Raw genomic sequence first — 22972 nt, 5'->3', positions numbered from 1 at the left:
CCGGAGAGCTGCCATCTCCTTTGGGGAGCAGCCGCAGGAGAAGATGGATGCGGGGCTGGAGAGAGGGATGGCGTGGGTGGACGCCGAGGCGGGAAGGGGAACGCCGTCCAAAGTCCCAGCTCGGTGGGGGGAGGGGCGTGGGGGAGGCAAGAGTTCCGGGGAACGCCCCGGCCACTTGGCCATAGGACGCGGAGCGTCGCTGAGGCCACTGGAAGAAAACGCTGGCCACCCCCGCCACCCGTCCGCCCCCAGCCCCTCCCCACCTGCTTGCCCGTGGCGTTTTCCGGAACGGCCTCCTGTAGCTCCCTGCTCTGTCTCCTCCGCGGCGGGCTGGTCTCGCTAGCCCGACGGACGGACGGGTCGAGGGTCACTGGCCCATCTCCGCCTCTCGGGCGCCGCGGCCGGGCCCTCGGCTCCCACGCCCGCGCGAGACCCAGACGCCCCTGGCGCCCAATCGCCGGGCCCCCGGGACACGCAGCGGGCCCAGGACCCGGCAGGCGGCGGCGGGAAAGCTGCCGGCGCCTTGGCTGGCGCGAGGGGCGAGGCCAGGGACCACAGGTCTCGGCAGGTGGCCCGACCGGTCCAGGGAGACCCCTGCCCCCTCCCGCCCGCACCCCCAGCCCCAGCCCCCACCGGCGGCCCCACCTCGGGAGGGACCAAGGGGCGGCTTGGGGGCCGCGAAACTGTCGCGGCCGAAGCCAGGCTGCGGGAGAGTCGAAGCGCGTGCGGGGGCCGGCGGGGGGCTGTGCGCCCACGGCCACGGCGGGAGAGAGGCGGCCCCAGCCACCGAGGAAGAGGGGAAGCGAGGCGAGCGTCCGAGGAGGAGGAGGAGGAGGAGGGGAGACGCCCAGGGGGCGAGCGGGGGCCGAAAGGTCTGCCGTTGGCAGGGGTGGAGGGGGCGTGGCAGGGTCAGGGCTGGACGTGGTGGGTGGCCTTGTCGGGAGGCCGAGGCCAGGGGGCGAGGGGCGAAGCGAGCGAGCTCCGGCGCGGGCTAAAAGTGTGCGTGGTGGGGGGAGGGGTCGCGGCCGCCCGCGCCGCGCCGGGGAGGCGGAGGTCGGGCGGCCGGCAGGCGGGCAGGCGGAGAGGAAGAAGAAAGGCTTCCCTGACCGGGAATCGAACCCGGGCCGCGGCGGTGAGAGCGCCGAATCCTAACCACTAGACCACCAGGGAGCGTCGGGCTTCGCGCCTCGCCTGCGCCTCCTGGACCCGGGGCCCGCAGCCCGCCCGCTCGCCGCTCCCTCGCCGCCGGGGCCCCCTGCCTTGCGCAGGCCAGCCGCCCGCCGCCCCGGCCCAGGCACGCGCCCTCGCCGGCTTCCTGCTCGCCGCGCCCTCAAAACGCTGCGCGCGCACACACGCACACACACACACGCACACACACACACACGCACAGCCGCACGCCCGCCGCCCGCCGCCCGCCTCCGGGGCGGGAGGGCCCCGCAGCTCGGCAAAAGGTCGGCCCGCTGCGTTGGCCGGGAATCGAACCCGGGTCAACTGCTTGGAAGGCAGCTATGCTCACCACTATACCACCAACGCCGCACAGCCCGGCCTGCCCCGAGACGCCGGCCCGGGGCTCGCGCCACAGCAGTCCGGCCGCCGCCGCCGCCGCCGCCGCCGCCGCCGCCGCCGCCGCCTGGCGCAGCCCTGCTCCGACGCCCCGCCCGCCCGCAGCGCGGCGCTGCCACCGGCGCCACCAACCGCCGCCCCGCGCCAGCGCCAGCGCCGCGCCCGACGCGGCAGCCCTCGTCCGCCGGGACGGACCGCCTCTGGGGGGCGCCCTCGCTGCCGCGCCACCAAGCGACCGCCATTCCCACGCCGACCGCCCCGCCAAAGCCCCGGCCGGGCGCCCGCCCTCCACCGTCCGGCTCGCCCCAGCCCCTCTCCACAGGCTGCTCGGCGAGGCAGCTGCGCGCACCGAGAGAGGACCCACCCGCCGCCCGTCCCGGCAGCTGTGCAGCTGTGCAGCGCGCGTCGCGCGTCGCGTCGCGTCGCAGGGAGCCCCGTGCGCCAGCCGCTGGGGGCGGGCCGCTCGTCGGGCGCTGCGGGGAGCAGAGGAAGCCTTGGCTCGGCCGTGCCGAACGACCGCCGCCCGACGGCGAGGGGGCCTCGGGGAGGGGTCCCCGTGGGCAGGCCGGGCACGGGTTGGCGGCCTGCGCCTGGCTGGAGGGCGGGGCAGGGCGAAGAAGCGCCCTCGGGGGCTGGAGGGCGGGGCGCGGCAGGGCGAAGAAGGGCCCTCGGGGGCAAGCGGCCGGACGCAGAGCGGCGCCAGCCACCAAAAAGGGACGTCTTGCCTCCCCGTCGGGGAATCGAACCCCGGTCTCCCGCGTGACAGGCGGGGATACTCACCACTATACTAACGAGGACGGCGGCGGCCGCCCCGGCGCCCGACCGCTCTCCGGCTGCCTGCCGACGCCGACCCCCGCCCTCGAGGCCCTGCCCGCCACCGGTGCCCGGCACGTGTGCCCCATCCGACCCGACAGCCAAACGACCGCGTCATCCAGCAAAGCGGCCCGCGGCCCGCACACGACCCCGACCGCGCGCCCGGCCCTGGCGGCGGCGGCGACGGCGGCTGGAAATGCCGAGTCTGCGCCGCCTCTTGCCTCCCGTGCGGAGATCGCGCCGCGAGGAAGAGGCCCTCTCGAGAGGGCCAGCGAGGCGGCGAGGAGAAGGGGGGCGCGCGCCGGGCCGCGGCCTTGTCCCGGCCGGCGCCCGGGGTGGGCGACGGGGCGGCGGCGGCGGTGGAGCCGGGCGAGTCCGCTGGCCTTGCTCCCCGTCGGCCGGCGCGCGCGTCCCGTCCGTGGCGCGCCCACAAAGACGCCCGCCAGGCGCCGCGGGCGGCCAAGGGCCCCGCCGGCCGCGTCGGCTCCCAGCCAGGCGAGCGGCCACGCGCCCAGGCCCGCCGTCAGGATGGCCGAGCGGTCTAAGGCGCTGCGTTCAGGTCGCAGTCTCCCCTGGAGGCGTGGGTTCGAATCCCACTCCTGACACGCCGACCTTTTGGCCCGCCCAACCAACGCCCGCCTACCCGGGCCTCCCGCACACCCGAGCGCCGCCCTTGGCCGCCTTCCTGGCCGGCCCGGGCTGGCGCTCCGGCCTGTGGCCGCCGCGCCAAACTCCAGGCCCCTACACGCACGCCTCTCCACCCCACCCGCTTCTCACGCCCGCCGCTGCGCGGGCCTGGCGCACTCAGCCCAGGAGGCTGCCCCAGCGCCTCGAACCCACTGGCAACCGGCCTTCCCGACACAGCGCGCGCGCCCCCGCCCACTCACTCACACACCCTTCCCACCGGACCCCACACGCGGGGGCTTCAGGACTTCGCGCCCCATCGTTCCTCGCCTGCTCTCCCCTTCCCCCTCCGCACACGAGCCCCCCCATTAGGGGGGTTGTGTAGCCCTCCCTCCCACTCGCGCTCCCACTCCCACTCCCACTCCCCCTCCCCCACCCCACCCCACCCCACCCCACCCGACCCTGCGTGAGCAAAGCCCTCCACGGGTCACCCTCCGACTTCTGCCTGGCGCACAGCGCCTCGCTCTTGGAGCGCCACGCCTGCGCAACGGGCGGCACACCGTCCAACACGCTGTCCTTTCCCACAGCCCCCGGCCGCCCGGCCCGCCCATCCTCTCCACACCCTGCTCAGGTCGCCGTCCCCATCTCGGTGGCCTGTGGTGCCCACCACGACTTTTCACCTCGGGGCCTCGCCCGGGCCACACATGCCTGCCTCCCGGGCCCCACGCAGCCCGGCCTTCTGCTCGCCAGCCCACCACAGCGCCCTCCCTGCACGGGGCCTGCCTGGCACGCGGGCCCAACCCGGCAAGCTGGCTCCGGGGAGCAGCGAGCCGAAGCCCTGGATCCCCGTCGCCCACACGCCACGTCGGGCCCACGGCCGGGGCCAAGCCCCGTCTGCACGCGCGAAGGCGCCTCGGGGGCCCAAACCCACGACGACACGACGGCGCGCCTCCTCCGCGGGCGGCCCGCCGGCCGGCAGCCACTCTGCCAAAGCGCGCCCGCCATCCAAGACCGCGCTCCTGCCTCGCCACCAACGCACCCCGGAGCCGGACCCTTGCGGGCGAGCCGTCGGCCAGAGCGCAGGCGCCAGGCTCAGGCCCCTCGGGTCTCTTGGCCTGAGCGCCGCTCAGCGGCGGGCGGCCGAGGCGGCGCTCCCCAGCCTGCGGCTCCCACGGCCGCCCCCACGCCACGGCCCTCCCGCCCAGCCCAGCCCTGCCCAGCCCTGCCCAGCCCTGCCCTGCCCTGCCCTGCCCTGCCCTGCCCTGCTCTCGTCCGGCAGGCCGCGCCGTTGGCGCCCGCGCACGGCCACGCGCCCAGCGCACCCGCGGGGAAGCCCGCCGCCCAGGGGACTTGGGCACGGGCCCGTGGGTCGTCGAAGGGAACGTCGCCCGCCACAGATCGCCGCCCCTCGTTGGCACTCGAGCGCGGGCCAGGCTGGGCGCGGCTCCTGGCTTCCTCCGGCGACGCCGGCAGGGTCGCGGCGGCCCTGGGCCGGACACAAGGCGCGGGATGGGCCGAGGCCGCCCCGCTCTGTCGCGGCTCCTCCGCGCCTCGGCGCACAGGTGCCACCGCGCCTCCGGGTCTCCCTGCTCCGCACCCCCCTCCTACCGCGCCCGCCCCCGAGCGCCCTCCAGGGCCCCGCAGCCTCTCTTCCAGCTGCCCCGTCCGCCGACTGGCTCGGATGGAGGAGATGGCCCCGCAGGGCCGTGACCAGTGTCGGGCGGCTGGTGGCGAGCGCCGCTGGGGCGGCGCCTGGTGGCGCCGGCCACCGGTGCATGGGTGGTTCAGTGGTAGAATTCTCGCCTGCCACGCGGGAGGCCCGGGTTCGATTCCCGGCCCATGCAGCACCCCGTCCCCTTTTGGTCCCGCGGCCCCGACGTCCAGCTTAGGCTGCCTCTCTCCTGCGCTCGAGGCCGCCCCCACACACCAACACCTTCCGCCCGCCCCGGGCCCTCGCTCTCGCCCTGGAGACAAAAGTCCCCCCCCCCTCCGCCCCCAAACACGCACCCCGGGAACCAAACGCCCGCCCCCCAAACCCCCGTGCCCTGACACATTCACGGCCCAGCCACTCTCGTGCCCGCGCACCTTCCTTCCTTGTCCCTCTTCTTTTCCTTCCCGTGACCCCGCTCGAGTCACGCGTTTCCCTTCGAGGGACACTCTCCCGCAGCACACGCGGGCCCATGCACGCCCCACCTCCTCACGCTCCGCCACCTTTCCCCGCTCTCTGGCTCGCTCTGACCCCGGCCGGCAAGTTACGCGGCGTTGGCACTGCCGGCAGGAAGGAACGTGCCGCTCCTACGGGTGACCCACCGCCTTCTCCCGGAGGGTCCCCGTGTCCTGATGGCGCGCCCTCGAGTCTTTCCAAAGAGTTCCGCGAGATCGTCACCATGCACGCCCGCCGTGTGTTCACCTGATCCCGCTCGGCCGCCATCGGTTGCCAACGCTCGCCGGGCCCTCCACCACCGAAACCACCTGCGCCGCCACTGCCACCCAGTCCACCCACCCCGCCCCTCCCCCCCTTCCCCCGGCGCCAGCACCAAGTCCACCACGCGTCAGCACCGGCACCACGACGAATCCTCGCCGCCACCCCCGCCCCCAGGACGCCCCGAGGACACTGCCAAGCCCGCCGCCGCCACCCCAGCCTGCAAGCCCCAAGCCGCACCCCAGCCCCAACCCCTCCACCTCCACCCTCCCCACCCCCCTACTGCTCCAACACCCCGACGCCTGTCAGGCCCCTCCTCCCCGCGCCCCCACTTTCCAAATCCTTCCCGGCCGGGGATCCTCCGTTCCGTTGGTCCCTTTGGCCTCTTCTCAACTCAACCCCCAACGCACACCCGAGACGCGACTCTCTGTCCCCAGGACAGGTCGTTTCTGTCTCTGGGGCAGGGGCATTCCCCGCCCTTGCCCGCTCCCCACCCCTCCTCTCACCCTACTCCTTAGCCTCACCACCTCGCAGCGCAGCACAGCCAGTCTCGCCCGCCGGCGTCCTCTCCCACCGCAGGGGCTTCCGTCTTCCTCGCACCGGAGCCCACTGCCCCTGCTTGCCACCCGCCGCTCCTTACGGCCTCCAGGCCCCCCCGCCCCACCATCCGCCAACAACCCCGCGGACCCTGTGGTCCTCTCTCGCACGACCCGCCCCGAGGACTCGCTTCCCCCGGCCCTGTCCCCCCTCCCCCGCTCAGGCCCCTCGTCCCCACCCCAACCCTAGATCTCACCCGCCGCCACCCGTGCCGGCCAAGGGGCCTGGCCGCCCGGAGCCCCTGCCTGAGCGGCCCGTTCCCGCAAGCCCCGCACCTCCTCCGGGCCCGCGGCGCTCCGCTCGCACACCCGGGACTCCTCCTCACGCCACCCACCGCGCGGCTCACCGCCGTGCCCTCTTCCTGGGGTCACTTGGCCCTGTGCCCTGACCCGCGTGGGGGGCCACCCACCGGGACCGACGCCTCCATCCCGCACCGTCTCCCGCCCCCGCACGCGCACGCCCAGCACCCCGGCCGGGCCCGTGGGGGAGCTTCCCGCGCTCACGGGGCGCACCCCTATGCCCACCGGGGGCGCCTTGGCACAGGGGAGAACGGCTCCGTCAAAGTCCAGCGTGGGGCCCGCGGCAGCTTCCTGCCGCTCATCGGCTCGGCCCTCCCCTCTGCCTCGGCCGGAACCGGTCCCTGGACAGATACTCAGCTCCGCTGGCTCACGGCGGCGCGCCCGTCGTGGCGGCAAGGGGCCGGAGAGCTGCCATCTCCTTTGGGGAGCAGCCGCAGGAGAAGATGGATGCGGGGCTGGAGAGAGGGATGGCGTGGGTGGACGCCGAGGCGGGAAGGGGAACGCCGTCCAAAGTCCCAGCTCGGTGGGGGGAGGGGCGTGGGGGAGGCAAGAGTTCCGGGGAACGCCCCGGCCACTTGGCCATAGGACGCGGAGCGTCGCTGAGGCCACTGGAAGAAAACGCTGGCCACCCCCGCCACCCGTCCGCCCCCAGCCCCTCCCCACCTGCTTGCCCGTGGCGTTTTCCGGAACGGCCTCCTGTAGCTCCCTGCTCTGTCTCCTCCGCGGCGGGCTGGTCTCGCTAGCCCGACGGACGGACGGGTCGAGGGTCACTGGCCCATCTCCGCCTCTCGGGCGCCGCGGCCGGGCCCTCGGCTCCCACGCCCGCGCGAGACCCAGACGCCCCTGGCGCCCAATCGCCGGGCCCCCGGGACACGCAGCGGGCCCAGGACCCGGCAGGCGGCGGCGGGAAAGCTGCCGGCGCCTTGGCTGGCGCGAGGGGCGAGGCCAGGGACCACAGGTCTCGGCAGGTGGCCCGACCGGTCCAGGGAGACCCCTGCCCCCTCCCGCCCGCACCCCCAGCCCCAGCCCCCACCGGCGGCCCCACCTCGGGAGGGACCAAGGGGCGGCTTGGGGGCCGCGAAACTGTCGCGGCCGAAGCCAGGCTGCGGGAGAGTCGAAGCGCGTGCGGGGGCCGGCGGCGGGGCTGTGCGCCCGCGGCCACGGCGGGAGAGAGGCGGCCCCAGCCACCGAGGAAGAGGGGAAGCGAGGCGAGCGTCCGAGGAGGAGGAGGAGGAGGAGGGGAGACGCCCAGGGGGCGAGCGGGGGCCGAAAGGTCTGCCGTTGGCAGGGGTGGAGGGGGCGTGGCAGGGTCAGGGCTGGACGTGGCGGGTGGCCTTGTCGGGAGGCCGAGGCCAGGGGGCGAGGGGCGAAGCGAGCGAGCTCCGGCGCGGGCTAAAAGTGTGCGTGGTGGGGGGAGGGGTCGCGGCCGCCCGCGCCGCGCCGGGGAGGCGGAGGTCGGGCGGCCGGCAGGCGGGCAGGCGGAGAGGAAGAAGAAAGGCTTCCCTGACCGGGAATCGAACCCGGGCCGCGGCGGTGAGAGCGCCGAATCCTAACCACTAGACCACCAGGGAGCGTCGGGCTTCGCGCCTCGCCTGCGCCTCCTGGACCCGGGGCCCGCAGCCCGCCCGCTCGCCGCTCCCTCGCCGCCGGGGCCCCCTGCCTTGCGCAGGCCAGCCGCCCGCCGCCCCGGCCCAGGCACGCGCCCTCGCCGGCTTCCTGCTCGCCGCGCCCTCAAAACGCTGCGCGCGCACACACGCACACACACACACGCACACACACACACACGCACAGCCGCACGCCCGCCGCCCGCCGCCCGCCTCCGGGGCGGGAGGGCCCCGCAGCTCGGCAAAAGGTCGGCCCGCTGCGTTGGCCGGGAATCGAACCCGGGTCAACTGCTTGGAAGGCAGCTATGCTCACCACTATACCACCAACGCCGCACAGCCCGGCCTGCCCCGAGACGCCGGCCCGGGGCTCGCGCCACAGCAGTCCGGCCGCCGCCGCCGCCGCCGCCGCCGCCGCCGCCTGGCGCAGCCCTGCTCCGACGCCCCGCCCGCCCGCAGCGCGGCGCTGCCACCGGCGCCACCAACCGCCGCCCCGCGCCAGCGCCAGCGCCGCGCCCGACGCGGCAGCCCTCGTCCGCCGGGACGGACCGCCTCTGGGGGGCGCCCTCGCTGCCGCGCCACCAAGCGACCGCCATTCCCACGCCGACCGCCCCGCCAAAGCCCCGGCCGGGCGCCCGCCCTCCACCGTCCGGCTCGCCCCAGCCCCTCTCCACAGGCTGCTCGGCGAGGCAGCTGCGCGCACCGAGAGAGGACCCACCCGCCGCCCGTCCCGGCAGCTGTGCAGCTGTGCAGCGCGCGTCGCGCGTCGCGTCGCGTCGCAGGGAGCCCCGTGCGCCAGCCGCTGGGGGCGGGCCGCTCGTCGGGCGCTGCGGGGAGCAGAGGAAGCCTTGGCTCGGCCGTGCCGAACGACCGCCGCCCGACGGCGAGGGGGCCTCGGGGAGGGGTCCCCGTGGGCAGGCCGGGCACGGGTTGGCGGCCTGCGCCTGGCTGGAGGGCGGGGCAGGGCGAAGAAGCGCCCTCGGGGGCTGGAGGGCGGGGCGCGGCAGGGCGAAGAAGGGCCCTCGGGGGCAAGCGGCCGGACGCAGAGCGGCGCCAGCCACCAAAAAGGGACGTCTTGCCTCCCCGTCGGGGAATCGAACCCCGGTCTCCCGCGTGACAGGCGGGGATACTCACCACTATACTAACGAGGACGGCGGCGGCCGCCCCGGCGCCCGACCGCTCTCCGGCTGCCTGCCGACGCCGACCCCCGCCCTCGAGGCCCTGCCCGCCACCGGTGCCCGGCACGTGTGCCCCATCCGACCCGACAGCCAAACGACCGCGTCATCCAGCAAAGCGGCCCGCGGCCCGCACACGACCCCGACCGCGCGCCCGGCCCTGGCGGCGGCGGCGACGGCGGCTGGAAATGCCGAGTCTGCGCCGCCTCTTGCCTCCCGTGCGGAGATCGCGCCGCGAGGAAGAGGCCCTCTCGAGAGGGCCAGCGAGGCGGCGAGGAGAAGGGGGGCGCGCGCCGGGCCGCGGCCTTGTCCCGGCCGGCGCCCGGGGTGGGCGACGGGGCGGCGGCGGCGGTGGAGCCGGGCGAGTCCGCTGGCCTTGCTCCCCGTCGGCCGGCGCGCGCGTCCCGTCCGTGGCGCGCCCACAAAGACGCCCGCCAGGCGCCGCGGGCGGCCAAGGGCCCCGCCGGCCGCGTCGGCTCCCAGCCAGGCGAGCGGCCACGCGCCCAGGCCCGCCGTCAGGATGGCCGAGCGGTCTAAGGCGCTGCGTTCAGGTCGCAGTCTCCCCTGGAGGCGTGGGTTCGAATCCCACTCCTGACACGCCGACCTTTTGGCCCGCCCAACCAACGCCCGCCTACCCGGGCCTCCCGCACACCCGAGCGCCGCCCTTGGCCGCCTTCCTGGCCGGCCCGGGCTGGCGCTCCGGCCTGTGGCCGCCGCGCCAAACTCCAGGCCCCTACACGCACGCCTCTCCACCCCACCCGCTTCTCACGCCCGCCGCTGCGCGGGCCTGGCGCACTCAGCCCAGGAGGCTGCCCCAGCGCCTCGAACCCACTGGCAACCGGCCTTCCCGACACAGCGCGCGCGCCCCCGCCCACTCACTCACACACCCTTCCCACCGGACCCCACACGCGGGGGCTTCAGGACTTCGCGCCCCATCGTTCCTCGCCTGCTCTCCCCTTCCCCCTCCGCACACGAGCCCCCCCATTAGGGGGGTTGTGTAGCCCTCCCTCCCACTCGCGCTCCCACTCCCACTCCCACTCCCCCTCCCCCACCCCACCCCACCCCACCCCACCCGACCCTGCGTGAGCAAAGCCCTCCACGGGTCACCCTCCGACTTCTGCCTGGCGCACAGCGCCTCGCTCTTGGAGCGCCACGCCTGCGCAACGGGCGGCACACCGTCCAACACGCTGTCCTTTCCCACAGCCCCCGGCCGCCCGGCCCGCCCATCCTCTCCACACCCTGCTCAGGTCGCCGTCCCCATCTCGGTGGCCTGTGGTGCCCACCACGACTTTTCACCTCGGGGCCTCGCCCGGGCCACACATGCCTGCCTCCCGGGCCCCACGCAGCCCGGCCTTCTGCTCGCCAGCCCACCACAGCGCCCTCCCTGCACGGGGCCTGCCTGGCACGCGGGCCCAACCCGGCAAGCTGGCTCCGGGGAGCAGCGAGCCGAAGCCCTGGATCCCCGTCGCCCACACGCCACGTCGGGCCCACGGCCGGGGCCAAGCCCCGTCTGCACGCGCGAAGGCGCCTCGGGGGCCCAAACCCACGACGACACGACGGCGCGCCTCCTCCGCGGGCGGCCCGCCGGCCGGCAGCCACTCTGCCAAAGCGCGCCCGCCATCCAAGACCGCGCTCCTGCCTCGCCACCAACGCACCCCGGAGCCGGACCCTTGCGGGCGAGCCGTCGGCCAGAGCGCAGGCGCCAGGCTCAGGCCCCTCGGGTCTCTTGGCCTGAGCGCCGCTCAGCGGCGGGCGGCCGAGGCGGCGCTCCCCAGCCTGCGGCTCCCACGGCCGCCCCCACGCCACGGCCCTCCCGCCCAGCCCAGCCCTGCCCAGCCCTGCCCAGCCCTGCCCTGCCCTGCCCTGCCCTGCCCTGCCCTGCCCTGCCCTGCCCTGCTCTCGTCCGGCAGGCCGCGCCGTTGGCGCCCGCGCACGGCCACGCGCCCAGCGCACCCGCGGGGAAGCCCGCCGCCCAGGGGACTTGGGCACGGGCCCGTGGGTCGTCGAAGGGAACGTCGCCCGCCACAGATCGCCGCCCCTCGTTGGCACTCGAGCGCGGGCCAGGCTGGGCGCGGCTCCTGGCTTCCTCCGGCGACGCCGGCAGGGTCGCGGCGGCCCTGGGCCGGACACAAGGCGCGGGATGGGCCGAGGCCGCCCCGCTCTGTCGCGGCTCCTCCGCGCCTCGGCGCACAGGTGCCACCGCGCCTCCGGGTCTCCCTGCTCCGCACCCCCCTCCTACCGCGCCCGCCCCCGAGCGCCCTCCAGGGCCCCGCAGCCTCTCTTCCAGCTGCCCCGTCCGCCGACTGGCTCGGATGGAGGAGATGGCCCCGCAGGGCCGTGACCAGTGTCGGGCGGCTGGTGGCGAGCGCCGCTGGGGCGGCGCCTGGTGGCGCCGGCCACCGGTGCATGGGTGGTTCAGTGGTAGAATTCTCGCCTGCCACGCGGGAGGCCCGGGTTCGATTCCCGGCCCATGCAGCACCCCGTCCCCTTTTGGTCCCGCGGCCCCGACGTCCAGCTTAGGCTGCCTCTCTCCTGCGCTCGAGGCCGCCCCCACACACCAACACCTTCCGCCCGCCCCGGGCCCTCGCTCTCGCCCTGGAGACAAAAGTCCCCCCCCCCTCCGCCCCCAAACACGCACCCCGGGAACCAAACGCCCGCCCCCCAAACCCCCGTGCCCTGACACATTCACGGCCCAGCCACTCTCGTGCCCGCGCACCTTCCTTCCTTGTCCCTCTTCTTTTCCTTCCCGTGACCCCGCTCGAGTCACGCGTTTCCCTTCGAGGGACACTCTCCCGCAGCACACGCGGGCCCATGCACGCCCCACCTCCTCACGCTCCGCCACCTTTCCCCGCTCTCTGGCTCGCTCTGACCCCGGCCGGCAAGTTACGCGGCGTTGGCACTGCCGGCAGGAAGGAACGTGCCGCTCCTACGGGTGACCCACCGCCTTCTCCCGGAGGGTCCCCGTGTCCTGATGGCGCGCCCTCGAGTCTTTCCAAAGAGTTCCGCGAGATCGTCACCATGCACGCCCGCCGTGTGTTCACCTGATCCCGCTCGGCCGCCATCGGTTGCCAACGCTCGCCGGGCCCTCCACCACCGAAACCACCTGCGCCGCCACTGCCACCCAGTCCACCCACCCCGCCCCTCCCCCCCTTCCCCCGGCGCCAGCACCAAGTCCACCACGCGTCAGCACCGGCACCACGACGAATCCTCGCCGCCACCCCCGCCCCCAGGACGCCCCGAGGACACTGCCAAGCCCGCCGCCGCCACCCCAGCCTGCAAGCCCCAAGCCGCACCCCAGCCCCAACCCCTCCACCTCCACCCTCCCCACCCCCCTACTGCTCCAACACCCCGACGCCTGTCAGGCCCCTCCTCCCCGCGCCCCCACTTTCCAAATCCTTCCCGGCCGGGGATCCTCCGTTCCGTTGGTCCCTTTGGCCTCTTCTCAACTCAACCCCCAACGCACACCCGAGACGCGACTCTCTGTCCCCAGGACAGGTCGTTTCTGTCTCTGGGGCAGGGGCATTCCCCGCCCTTGCCCGCTCCCCACCCCTCCTCTCACCCTACTCCTTAGCCTCACCACCTCGCAGCGCAGCACAGCCAGTCTCGCCCGCCGGCGTCCTCTCCCACCGCAGGGGCTTCCGTCTTCCTCGCACCGGAGCCCACTGCCCCTGCTTGCCACCCGCCGCTCCTTACGGCCTCCAGGCCCCCCCGCCCCACCATCCGCCAACAACCCCGCGGACCCTGTGGTCCTCTCTCGCACGACCCGCCCCGAGGACTCGCTTCCCCCGGCCCTGTCCCCCCTCCCCCGCTCAGGCCCCTCGTCCCCACCCCAACCCTAGATCTCACCCGCCGCCACCCGTGCCGGCCAAGGGGCCTGGCCGCCCGGAGCCCCTGCCTGAGCGGCCCGTTCCCGCAAGCCCCGCACCTCCTCCGGGCCCGCGGCGCTCCGCTCGCACACCCGGGACTCCTCCTCACGCCACCCACCGCGCGGCTCACCGCCGTGCCCTCTTCCTGGGGTCACTTGGCCCTGTGCCCTGACCCGCGTGGGGGGCCACCCACCGGGACCGACGCCTCCATCCCGCACCGTCTCCCGCCCCCGCACGCGCACGCCCAGCACCCCGGCCGGGCCCGTGGGGGAGCTTCCCGCGCTCACGGGGCGCACCCCTATGCCCACCGGGGGCGCCTTGGCACAGGGGAGAACGGCTCCGTCAAAGTCCAGCGTGGGGCCCGCGGCAGCTTCCTGCCGCTCATCGGCTCGGCCCTCCCCTCTGCCTCGGCCGGAACCGGTCCCTGGACAGATACTCAGCTCCGCTGGCTCACGGCGGCGCGCCCGTCGTGGCGGCAAGGGGCCGGAGAGCTGCCATCTCCTTTGGGGAGCAGCCGCAGGAGAAGATGGATGCGGGGCTGGAGAGAGGGATGGCGTGGGTGGACGCCGAGGCGGGAAGGGGAACGCCGTCCAAAGTCCCAGCTCGGTGGGGGGAGGGGCGTGGGGGAGGCAAGAGTTCCGGGGAACGCCCCGGCCACTTGGCCATAGGACGCGGAGCGTCGCTGAGGCCACTGGAAGAAAACGCTGGCCACCCCCGCCACCCGTCCGCCCCCAGCCCCTCCCCACCTGCTTGCCCGTGGCGTTTTCCGGAACGGCCTCCTGTAGCTCCCTGCTCTGTCTCCTCCGCGGCGGGCTGGTCTCGCTAGCCCGACGGACGGACGGGTCGAGGGTCACTGGCCCATCTCCGCCTCTCGGGCGCCGCGGCCGGGCCCTCGGCTCCCACGCCCGCGCGAGACCCAGACGCCCCTGGCGCCCAATCGCCGGGCCCCCGGGACACGCAGCGGGCCCAGGACCCGGCAGGCGGCGGCGGGAAAGCTGCCGGCGCCTTGGCTGGCGCGAGGGGCGAGGCCAGGGACCACAGGTCTCGGCAGGTGGCCCGACCGGTCCAGGGAGACCCCTGCCCCCTCCCGCCCGCACCCCCAGCCCCAGCCCCCACCGGCGGCCCCACCTCGGGAGGGACCAAGGGGCGGCTTGGGGGCCGCGAAACTGTCGCGGCCGAAGCCAGGCTGCGGGAGAGTCGAAGCGCGTGCGGGGGCCGGCGGCGGGGCTGTGCGCCCGCGGCCACGGCGGGAGAGAGGCGGCCCCAGCCACCGAGGAAGAGGGGAAGCGAGGCGAGCGTCCGAGGAGGAGGAGGAGGAGGAGGGGAGACGCCCAGGGGGCGAGCGGGGGCCGAAAGGTCTGCCGTTGGCAGGGGTGGAGGGGGCGTGGCAGGGTCAGGGCTGGACGTGGCGGGTGGCCTTGTCGGGAGGCCGAGGCCAGGGGGCGAGGGGCGAAGCGAGCGAGCTCCGGCGCGGGCTAAAAGTGTGCGTGGTGGGGGGAGGGGTCGCGGCCGCCCGCGCCGCGCCGGGGAGGCGGAGGTCGGGCGGCCGGCAGGCGGGCAGGCGGAGAGGAAGAAGAAAGGCTTCCCTGACCGGGAATCGAACCCGGGCCGCGGCGGTGAGAGCGCCGAATCCTAACCACTAGACCACCAGGGAGCGTCGGGCTTCGCGCCTCGCCTGCGCCTCCTGGACCCGGGGCCCGCAGCCCGCCCGCTCGCCGCTCCCTCGCCGCCGGGGCCCCCTGCCTTGCGCAGGCCAGCCGCCCGCCGCCCCGGCCCAGGCACGCGCCCTCGCCGGCTTCCTGCTCGCCGCGCCCTCAAAACGCTGCGCGCGCACACACGCACACACACACACGCACACACACACACACGCACAGCCGCACGCCCGCCGCCCGCCGCCCGCCTCCGGGGCGGGAGGGCCCCGCAGCTCGGCAAAAGGTCGGCCCGCTGCGTTGGCCGGGAATCGAACCCGGGTCAACTGCTTGGAAGGCAGCTATGCTCACCACTATACCACCAACGCCGCACAGCCCGGCCTGCCCCGAGACGCCGGCCCGGGGCTCGCGCCACAGCAGTCCGGCCGCCGCCGCCGCCGCCGCCGCCGCCGCCGCCTGGCGCAGCCCTGCTCCGACGCCCCGCCCGCCCGCAGCGCGGCGCTGCCACCGGCGCCACCAACCGCCGCCCCGCGCCAGCGCCAGCGCCGCGCCCGACGCGGCAGCCCTCGTCCGCCGGGACGGACCGCCTCTGGGGGGCGCCCTCGCTGCCGCGCCACCAAGCGACCGCCATTCCCACGCCGACCGCCCCGCCAAAGCCCCGGCCGGGCGCCCGCCCTCCACCGTCCGGCTCGCCCCAGCCCCTCTCCACAGGCTGCTCGGCGAGGCAGCTGCGCGCACCGAGAGAGGACCCACCCGCCGCCCGTCCCGGCAGCTGTGCAGCTGTGCAGCGCGCGTCGCGCGTCGCGTCGCGTCGCAGGGAGCCCCGTGCGCCAGCCGCTGGGGGCGGGCCGCTCGTCGGGCGCTGCGGGGAGCAGAGGAAGCCTTGGCTCGGCCGTGCCGAACGACCGCCGCCCGACGGCGAGGGGGCCTCGGGGAGGGGTCCCCGTGGGCAGGCCGGGCACGGGTTGGCGGCCTGCGCCTGGCTGGAGGGCGGGGCAGGGCGAAGAAGCGCCCTCGGGGGCTGGAGGGCGGGGCGCGGCAGGGCGAAGAAGGGCCCTCGGGGGCAAGCGGCCGGACGCAGAGCGGCGCCAGCCACCAAAAAGGGACGTCTTGCCTCCCCGTCGGGGAATCGAACCCCGGTCTCCCGCGTGACAGGCGGGGATACTCACCACTATACTAACGAGGACGGCGGCGGCCGCCCCGGCGCCCGACCGCTCTCCGGCTGCCTGCCGACGCCGACCCCCGCCCTCGAGGCCCTGCCCGCCACCGGTGCCCGGCACGTGTGCCCCATCCGACCCGACAGCCAAACGACCGCGTCATCCAGCAAAGCGGCCCGCGGCCCGCACACGACCCCGACCGCGCGCCCGGCCCTGGCGGCGGCGGCGACGGCGGCTGGAAATGCCGAGTCTGCGCCGCCTCTTGCCTCCCGTGCGGAGATCGCGCCGCGAGGAAGAGGCCCTCTCGAGAGGGCCAGCGAGGCGGCGAGGAGAAGGGGGGCGCGCGCCGGGCCGCGGCCTTGTCCCGGCCGGCGCCCGGGGTGGGCGACGGGGCGGCGGCGGCGGTGGAGCCGGGCGAGTCCGCTGGCCTTGCTCCCCGTCGGCCGGCGCGCGCGTCCCGTCCGTGGCGCGCCCACAAAGACGCCCGCCAGGCGCCGCGGGCGGCCAAGGGCCCCGCCGGCCGCGTCGGCTCCCAGCCAGGCGAGCGGCCACGCGCCCAGGCCCGCCGTCAGGATGGCCGAGCGGTCTAAGGCGCTGCGTTCAGGTCGCAGTCTCCCCTGGAGGCGTGGGTTCGAATCCCACTCCTGACACGCCGACCTTTTGGCCCGCCCAACCAACGCCCGCCTACCCGGGCCTCCCGCACACCCGAGCGCCGCCCTTGGCCGCCTTCCTGGCCGGCCCGGGCTGGCGCTCCGGCCTGTGGCCGCCGCGCCAAACTCCAGGCCCCTACACGCACGCCTCTCCACCCCACCCGCTTCTCACGCCCGCCGCTGCGCGGGCCTGGCGCACTCAGCCCAGGAGGCTGCCCCAGCGCCTCGAACCCACTGGCAACCGGCCTTCCCGACACAGCGCGCGCGCCCCCGCCCACTCACTCACACACCCTTCCCACCGGACCCCACACGCGGGGGCTTCAGGACTTCGCGCCCCATCGTTCCTCGCCTGCTCTCCCCTTCCCCCTCCGCACACGAGCCCCCCCATTAGGGGGGTTGTGTAGCCCTCCCTCCCACTCGCGCTCCCACTCCCACTCCCACTCCCCCTCCCCCACCCCACCCCACCCCACCCCACCCGACCCTGCGTGAGCAAAGCCCTCCACGGGTCACCCTCCGACTTCTGCCTGGCGCACAGCGCCTCGCTCTTGGAGCGCCACGCCTGCGCAACGGGCGGCACACCGTCCAACACGCTGTCCTTTCCCACAGCCCCCGGCCGCCCGGCCCGCCCATCCTCTCCACACCCTGCTCAGGTCGCCGTCCCCATCTCGGTGGCCTGTGGTGCCCACCACGACTTTTCACCTCGGGGCCTCGCCCGGGCCACACATGCCTGCCTCCCGGGCCCCACGCAGCCCGGCCTTCTGCTCGCCAGCCCACCACAGCGCCCTCCCTGCACGGGGCCTGCCTGGCACGCGGGCCCAACCCGGCAAGCTGGCTCCGGGGAGCAGCGAGCCGAAGCCCTGGATCCCCGTCGCCCACACGCCACGTCGGGCCCACGGCCGGGGCCAAGCCCCGTCTGCACGCGCGAAGGCGCCTCGGGGGCCCAAACCCACGACGACACGACGGCGCGCCTCCTCCGCGGGCGGCCCGCCGGCCGGCAGCCACTCTGCCAAAGCGCGCCCGCCATCCAAGACCGCGCTCCTGCCTCGCCACCAACGCACCCCGGAGCCGGACCCTTGCGGGCGAGCCGTCGGCCAGAGCGCAGGCGCCAGGCTCAGGCCCCTCGGGTCTCTTGGCCTGAGCGCCGCTCAGCGGCGGGCGGCCGAGGCGGCGCTCCCCAGCCTGCGGCTCCCACGGCCGCCCCCACGCCACGGCCCTCCCGCCCAGCCCAGCCCTGCCCAGCCCTGCCCAGCCCTGCCCTGCCCTGCCCTGCCCTGCCCTGCCCTGCCCTGCCCTGCCCTGCTCTCGTCCGGCAGGCCGCGCCGTTGGCGCCCGCGCACGGCCACGCGCCCAGCGCACCCGCGGGGAAGCCCGCCGCCCAGGGGACTTGGGCACGGGCCCGTGGGTCGTCGAAGGGAACGTCGCCCGCCACAGATCGCCGCCCCTCGTTGGCACTCGAGCGCGGGCCAGGCTGGGCGCGGCTCCTGGCTTCCTCCGGCGACGCCGGCAGGGTCGCGGCGGCCCTGGGCCGGACACAAGGCGCGGGATGGGCCGAGGCCGCCCCGCTCTGTCGCGGCTCCTCCGCGCCTCAGCGCACAGGTGCCACCGCGCCTCCGGGTCTCCCTGCTCCGCACCCCCCTCCTACCGCGCCCGCCCCCGAGCGCCCTCCAGGGCCCCGCAGCCTCTCTTCCAGCTGCCCCGTCCGCCGACTGGCTCGGATGGAGGAGATGGCCCCGCAGGGCCGTGACCAGTGTCGGGCGGCTGGTGGCGAGCGCCGCTGGGGCGGCGCCTGGTGGCGCCGGCCACCGGTGCATGGGTGGTTCAGTGGTAGAATTCTCGCCTGCCACGCGGGAGGCCCGGGTTCGATTCCCGGCCCATGCAGCACCCCGTCCCCTTTTGGTCCCGCGGCCCCGACGTCCAGCTTAGGCTGCCTCTCTCCTGCGCTCGAGGCCGCCCCCCACACACCAACACCTTCCGCCCGCCCCGGGCCCTCGCTCTCGCCCTGGAGACAAAAGTCCCCCCCCCCCTCCGCCCCCAAACACGCACCCCGGGAACCAAACGCCCGCCCCCCAAACCCCCGTGCCCTGACACATTCACGGCCCAGCCACTCTCGTGCCCGCGCACCTTCCTTCCTTGTCCCTCTTCTTTTCCTTCCCGTGACCCCGCTCGAGTCACGCGTTTCCCTTCGAGGGACACTCTCCCGCAGCACACGCGGGCCCATGCACGCCCCACCTCCTCACGCTCCGCCACCTTTCCCCGCTCTCTGGCTCGCTCTGACCCCGGCCGGCAAGTTACGCGGCGTTGGCACTGCCGGCAGGAAGGAACGTGCCGCTCCTACGGGTGACCCACCGCCTTCTCCCGGAGGGTCCCCGTGTCCTGATGGCGCGCCCTCGAGTCTTTCCAAAGAGTTCCGCGAGATCGTCACCATGCACGCCCGCCGTGTGTTCACCTGATCCCGCTCGGCCGCCATCGGTTGCCAACGCTCGCCGGGCCCTCCACCACCGAAACCACCTGCGCCGCCACTGCCACCCAGTCCACCCACCCCGCCCCTCCCCCCCTTCCCCCGGCGCCAGCACCAAGTCCACCACGCGTCAGCACCGGCACCACGACGAATCCTCGCCGCCACCCCCGCCCCCAGGACGCCCCGAGGACACTGCCAAGCCCGCCGCCGCCACCCCAGCCTGCAAGCCCCAAGCCGCACCCCAGCCCCAACCCCTCCACCTCCACCCTCCCCACCCCCCTACTGCTCCAACACCCCGACGCCTGTCAGGCCCCTCCTCCCCGCGCCCCCACTTTCCAAATCCTTCCCGGCCGGGGATCCTCCGTTCCGTTGGTCCCTTTGGCCTCTTCTCAACTCAACCCCCAACGCACACCCGAGACGCGACTCTCTGTCCCCAGGACAGGTCGTTTCTGTCTCTGGGGCAGGGGCATTCCCCGCCCTTGCCCGCTCCCCACCCCTCCTCTCACCCTACTCCTTAGCCTCACCACCTCGCAGCGCAGCACAGCCAGTCTCGCCCGCCGGCGTCCTCTCCCACCGCAGGGCTTCCGTCTTCCTCGCACCGGAGCCCACTGCCCCTGCTTGCCACCCGCCGCTCCTTACGGCCTCCAGGCCCCCCCGCCCCACCATCCGCCAACAACCCCGCGGACCCTGTGGTCCTCTCTCGCACGACCCGCCCCGAGGACTCGCTTCCCCCGGCCCTGTCCCCCCACCCCCGCGCAGGCCCCCCGGCCCCACCCCAACCCCAGATCTCACCCCCCCCCACCCCGGCCGGCCAAGGGGCCTGGCCGCCCGGAGCCCCTGCCTGAGCGGCCCGTTCCCGCAAGCCCCGCACCTCCTCCGGGCCCGCGGCGCTCCGCTCGCACACCCGGGACTCCTCCTCACGCCACCCACCGCGCGGCTCACCGCCGTGCCCTCTTCCTGGGGTCACTTGGCCCTGTGCCCTGACCCGCGTGGGGGGCCACCCACCGGGACCGACGCCTCCATCCCGCACCGTCTCCCGCCCCCGCACGCGCACGCCCAGCACCCCGGCCGGGCCCGTGGGGGAGCTTCCCGCGCTCACGGGGCGCACCCCTATGCCCACCGGGGGCGCCTTGGCACAGGGGAGAACGGCTCCGTCAAAGTCCAGCGTGGGGCCCGCGGCAGCTTCCTGCCGCTCATCGGCTCGGCCCTCCCCTCTGCCTCGGCCGGAACCGGTCCCTGGACAGATACTCAGCTCCGCTGGCTCACGGCGGCGCGCCCGTCGTGGCGGCAAGGGGCCGGAGAGCTGCCATCTCCTTTGGGGAGCAGCCGCAGGAGAAGATGGATGCGGGGCTGGAGAGAGGGATGGCGTGGGTGGACGCCGAGGCGGGAAGGGGAACGCCGTCCAAAGTCCCAGCTCGGTGGGGGGAGGGGCGTGGGGGAGGCAAGAGTTCCGGGAACGCCCCGGCCACTTGGCCATAGGACGCGGAGCGTCGCTGAGGCCACTGGAAGAAAACGCTGGCCACCCCCGCCACCCGTCCGCCCCCAGCCCCTCCCCACCTGCTTGCCCGTGGCGTTTTCCGGAACGGCCTCCTGTAGCTCCCTGCTCTGTCTCCTCCGCGGCGGGCTGGTCTCGCTAGCCCGACGGACGGACGGGTCGAGGGTCACTGGCCCATCTCCGCCTCTCGGGCGCCGCGGCCGGGCCCTCGGCTCCCACGCCCGCGCGAGACCCAGACGCCCCTGGCGCCCAATCGCCGGGCCCCCGGGACACGCAGCGGGCCCAGGACCCGGCAGGCGGCGGCGGGAAAGCTGCCGGCGCCTTGGCTGGCGCGAGGGGCGAGGCCAGGGACCACAGGTCTCGGCAGGTGGCCCGACCGGTCCAGGGAGACCCCTGCCCCCTCCCGCCCGCACCCCCAGCCCCAGCCCCCACCGGCGGCCCCACCTCGGGAGGGACCAAGGGGCGGCTTGGGGGCCGCGAAACTGTCGCGGCCGAAGCCAGGCTGCGGGAGAGTCGAAGCGCGTGCGGGGGCCGGCGGCGGGGCTGTGCGCCCGCGGCCACGGCGGGAGAGAGGCGGCCCCAGCCACCGAGGAAGAGGGGAAGCGAGGCGAGCGTCCGAGGAGGAGGAGGAGGAGGAGGAGGGGAGACGCCCAGGGGGCGAGCGGGGGCCGAAAGGTCTGCCGTTGGCAGGGGTGGAGGGGGCGTGGCAGGGTCAGGGCTGGACGTGGCGGGTGGCCTTGTCGGGAGGCCGAGGCCAGGGGGCGAGGGGCGAAGCGAGCGAGCTCCGGCGCGGGCTAAAAGTGTGCGTGGTGGGGGAGGGTCGCGGCCGCCCGCGCCGCGCCGGGGAGGCGGAGGTCGGGCGGCCGGCAGGCGGGCAGGCGGAGAGGAAGAAGAAAGGCTTCCCTGACCGGGAATCGAACCCGGCCGCGGCGGTGAGAGCGCCGAATCCTAACCACTAGACCACCAGGGAGCGGCGGGCTTCGCGCCTCGCCTGCGCCTCCTGGACCCGGGGTCCGCAGCCCGCCCGCTCGCCGCTCCCTCGCCGCCGGGGCCCCCTGCCTTGCGCAGGCCAGCCGCCCGCCGCCCCGGCCCAGGCACGCGCCCTCGCCGGCTTCCTGCTCGCCGCGCCCTCAAAACGCTGCGCGCGCGCAGCGCGCGCGCACACACACACACACACACACACAGACGCACAGCGGCACGCCCGCCGCCCGCCGCCCGCCTCCGGGGCGGGAGGGCCCCGCAGCTCGGCAAAAGGTCGGCCCGCTGCGTTGGCCGGGAATCGAACCCGGGTCAACTGCTTGGAAGGCAGCTATGCTCACCACTATACCACCAACGCCGCACAGCCCGGCGTGCCCCGAGACGCCGGCCCGGGGCTCGCGCCACAGCCGTCCGGCCGCCGCCGCCTGGCGCAGCCCTGCTCCGACGCCCCGCCCGCCCGCAGCGCGGCGCTGCCACCGGCGCCACCAACCGCCGCCCCGCGCCAGCGCCAGCGCCGCGCCGCGCCCGACGCGGCAGCCCTCGTCCGCCGGGACGGACCGCCTCTGGGGAGCGCCCTCGCTGCCACTCCACCAAGCGACCGCCATTCCCACGCCGACCGCCCCGCCAAAGCCCCGGCCGGGCGCCCGCCCTCCACCGTCCGGCTCGCCCCAGCCCTTCTCCACCGGCTGCTCGGCGAGGCAGCTGCGCGCACCGAGAGAGGACCCACCCGCCGCCCGTCCCGGCAGCTGTGCAGCTGTGCAGCGCGCGTCGCGCGTCGCGTCGCGTCGCAGGGAGCCCCGTGCGCCAGCCGCTGGGGGCGGGCCGCTCGTCGGGCGCTGCGGGGAGCAGAGGAAGCTTTGGCTCGGCCGTGCCGAATGACCGCCGCCCGAACGGCGAGGGCTCCCCGTGGGCAGGCCGGGCACGGGTTGGCGGCCTGCGCCTGGCTGGAGGGCGGGGCAGGGCGAAGAAGCGCCCTCGGGGGCTGGAGGGCGGGGCGCGGCAGGGCGAAGAAGGGCCCTCGGGGGCAAGCGGCCGGACGCAGAGCGGCGCCAGCCACCAAAAAGGGACGTCTTGCCTCCCCGTCGGGGAATCGAACCCCGTCTCCCGCGTGACAGGCGGGGATACTCACCACTATACTAACGAGGACGGCGGCGGCCGCCCCGGCGCCCGACCGCTCTCCGGCTGCCTGCCGACGCCGACCCCCCGCCCTCGAGGCCCTGCCCGCCACCGGTGCCCGGCGCGTGTGCCCCATCCGACCCGACAGTCAAACGACCGCGTCATCCAGCAAAGCGGCCCGCGGCCCGCACACGACCCCGACCGCGCGCCCGGCCCTGGCGGCGGCGGCGACGGCGGCTGGAAATGCCGAGTCTGCGCCGCCTCTTGCCTCCCGTGCGGAGATCGCGCCGCGAGGAAGAGGCCCTCTCGAGAGGGCCAGCGAGGCGGCGAGGAGAAGGGGGGCGCGCGCCGGGCCGCGGCCTTGTCCCGGCCGGCGCCCGGGGTGGGCGACGGGGCGGCGGCGGCGGTGGAGCCGGGCGAGTCCGCTGGCCTTGCTCCCCGTCGGCCGGCGCGCGCGTCCCGTCCGTGGCGCGCCCACAAAGACGCCCGCCAGGCGCCGCGGGCGGCCA

General features: G+C 75.8%; 15 non-coding genes across 15 annotated transcripts; 6 read left to right on the top strand and 9 right to left on the bottom strand.

The window, feature by feature from the left end:
• Nucleotides 1–1098: 1098 nt before the first annotated feature.
• Nucleotides 1099–1170, bottom strand: TRNAE-CUC (transfer RNA glutamic acid (anticodon CUC)). The gene has a single exon. It is a non-coding gene; the product is annotated as a tRNA-Glu (tRNA).
• Nucleotides 1171–1461: 291 nt separating this feature from the next.
• TRNAG-UCC (transfer RNA glycine (anticodon UCC)) lies at nucleotides 1462–1533 on the bottom strand. The gene has a single exon. It is a non-coding gene; the product is annotated as a tRNA-Gly (tRNA).
• Nucleotides 1534–2288: 755 nt separating this feature from the next.
• Nucleotides 2289–2360, bottom strand: TRNAD-GUC (transfer RNA aspartic acid (anticodon GUC)). The gene has a single exon. It is a non-coding gene; the product is annotated as a tRNA-Asp (tRNA).
• A 538-nt stretch (nucleotides 2361–2898) lies between these two features.
• TRNAL-CAG (transfer RNA leucine (anticodon CAG)) lies at nucleotides 2899–2981 on the top strand. The gene has a single exon. It is a non-coding gene; the product is annotated as a tRNA-Leu (tRNA).
• Nucleotides 2982–4773: 1792 nt separating this feature from the next.
• Nucleotides 4774–4844, top strand: TRNAG-GCC (transfer RNA glycine (anticodon GCC)). Its single transcript has one exon. It is a non-coding gene; the product is annotated as a tRNA-Gly (tRNA).
• A 2973-nt stretch (nucleotides 4845–7817) lies between these two features.
• On the bottom strand, nucleotides 7818–7889 carry TRNAE-CUC (transfer RNA glutamic acid (anticodon CUC)). Its single transcript has one exon. It is a non-coding gene; the product is annotated as a tRNA-Glu (tRNA).
• Nucleotides 7890–8180: 291 nt separating this feature from the next.
• TRNAG-UCC (transfer RNA glycine (anticodon UCC)) lies at nucleotides 8181–8252 on the bottom strand. The gene has a single exon. It is a non-coding gene; the product is annotated as a tRNA-Gly (tRNA).
• A 746-nt stretch (nucleotides 8253–8998) lies between these two features.
• On the bottom strand, nucleotides 8999–9070 carry TRNAD-GUC (transfer RNA aspartic acid (anticodon GUC)). The gene has a single exon. It is a non-coding gene; the product is annotated as a tRNA-Asp (tRNA).
• A 538-nt stretch (nucleotides 9071–9608) lies between these two features.
• Nucleotides 9609–9691, top strand: TRNAL-CAG (transfer RNA leucine (anticodon CAG)). The gene has a single exon. It is a non-coding gene; the product is annotated as a tRNA-Leu (tRNA).
• A 1807-nt stretch (nucleotides 9692–11498) lies between these two features.
• Nucleotides 11499–11569, top strand: TRNAG-GCC (transfer RNA glycine (anticodon GCC)). Its single transcript has one exon. It is a non-coding gene; the product is annotated as a tRNA-Gly (tRNA).
• A 2973-nt stretch (nucleotides 11570–14542) lies between these two features.
• Nucleotides 14543–14614, bottom strand: TRNAE-CUC (transfer RNA glutamic acid (anticodon CUC)). Its single transcript has one exon. It is a non-coding gene; the product is annotated as a tRNA-Glu (tRNA).
• A 291-nt stretch (nucleotides 14615–14905) lies between these two features.
• TRNAG-UCC (transfer RNA glycine (anticodon UCC)) lies at nucleotides 14906–14977 on the bottom strand. The gene has a single exon. It is a non-coding gene; the product is annotated as a tRNA-Gly (tRNA).
• A 746-nt stretch (nucleotides 14978–15723) lies between these two features.
• Nucleotides 15724–15795, bottom strand: TRNAD-GUC (transfer RNA aspartic acid (anticodon GUC)). Its single transcript has one exon. It is a non-coding gene; the product is annotated as a tRNA-Asp (tRNA).
• A 538-nt stretch (nucleotides 15796–16333) lies between these two features.
• On the top strand, nucleotides 16334–16416 carry TRNAL-CAG (transfer RNA leucine (anticodon CAG)). The gene has a single exon. It is a non-coding gene; the product is annotated as a tRNA-Leu (tRNA).
• A 1807-nt stretch (nucleotides 16417–18223) lies between these two features.
• TRNAG-GCC (transfer RNA glycine (anticodon GCC)) lies at nucleotides 18224–18294 on the top strand. Its single transcript has one exon. It is a non-coding gene; the product is annotated as a tRNA-Gly (tRNA).
• Nucleotides 18295–22972: the final 4678 nt, after the last annotated feature.

The sequence above is a fragment of the Equus asinus genome, unplaced genomic scaffold (genome assembly GCF_041296235.1).
Source record: "Equus asinus isolate D_3611 breed Donkey unplaced genomic scaffold, EquAss-T2T_v2 contig_104, whole genome shotgun sequence".
Lineage (NCBI taxonomy): Eukaryota > Metazoa > Chordata > Mammalia > Perissodactyla > Equidae > Equus > Equus asinus.
The sequence above is the reverse complement of the archived record's forward strand: the minus strand, read 5'-3'. Positions and strand labels throughout refer to the sequence as shown.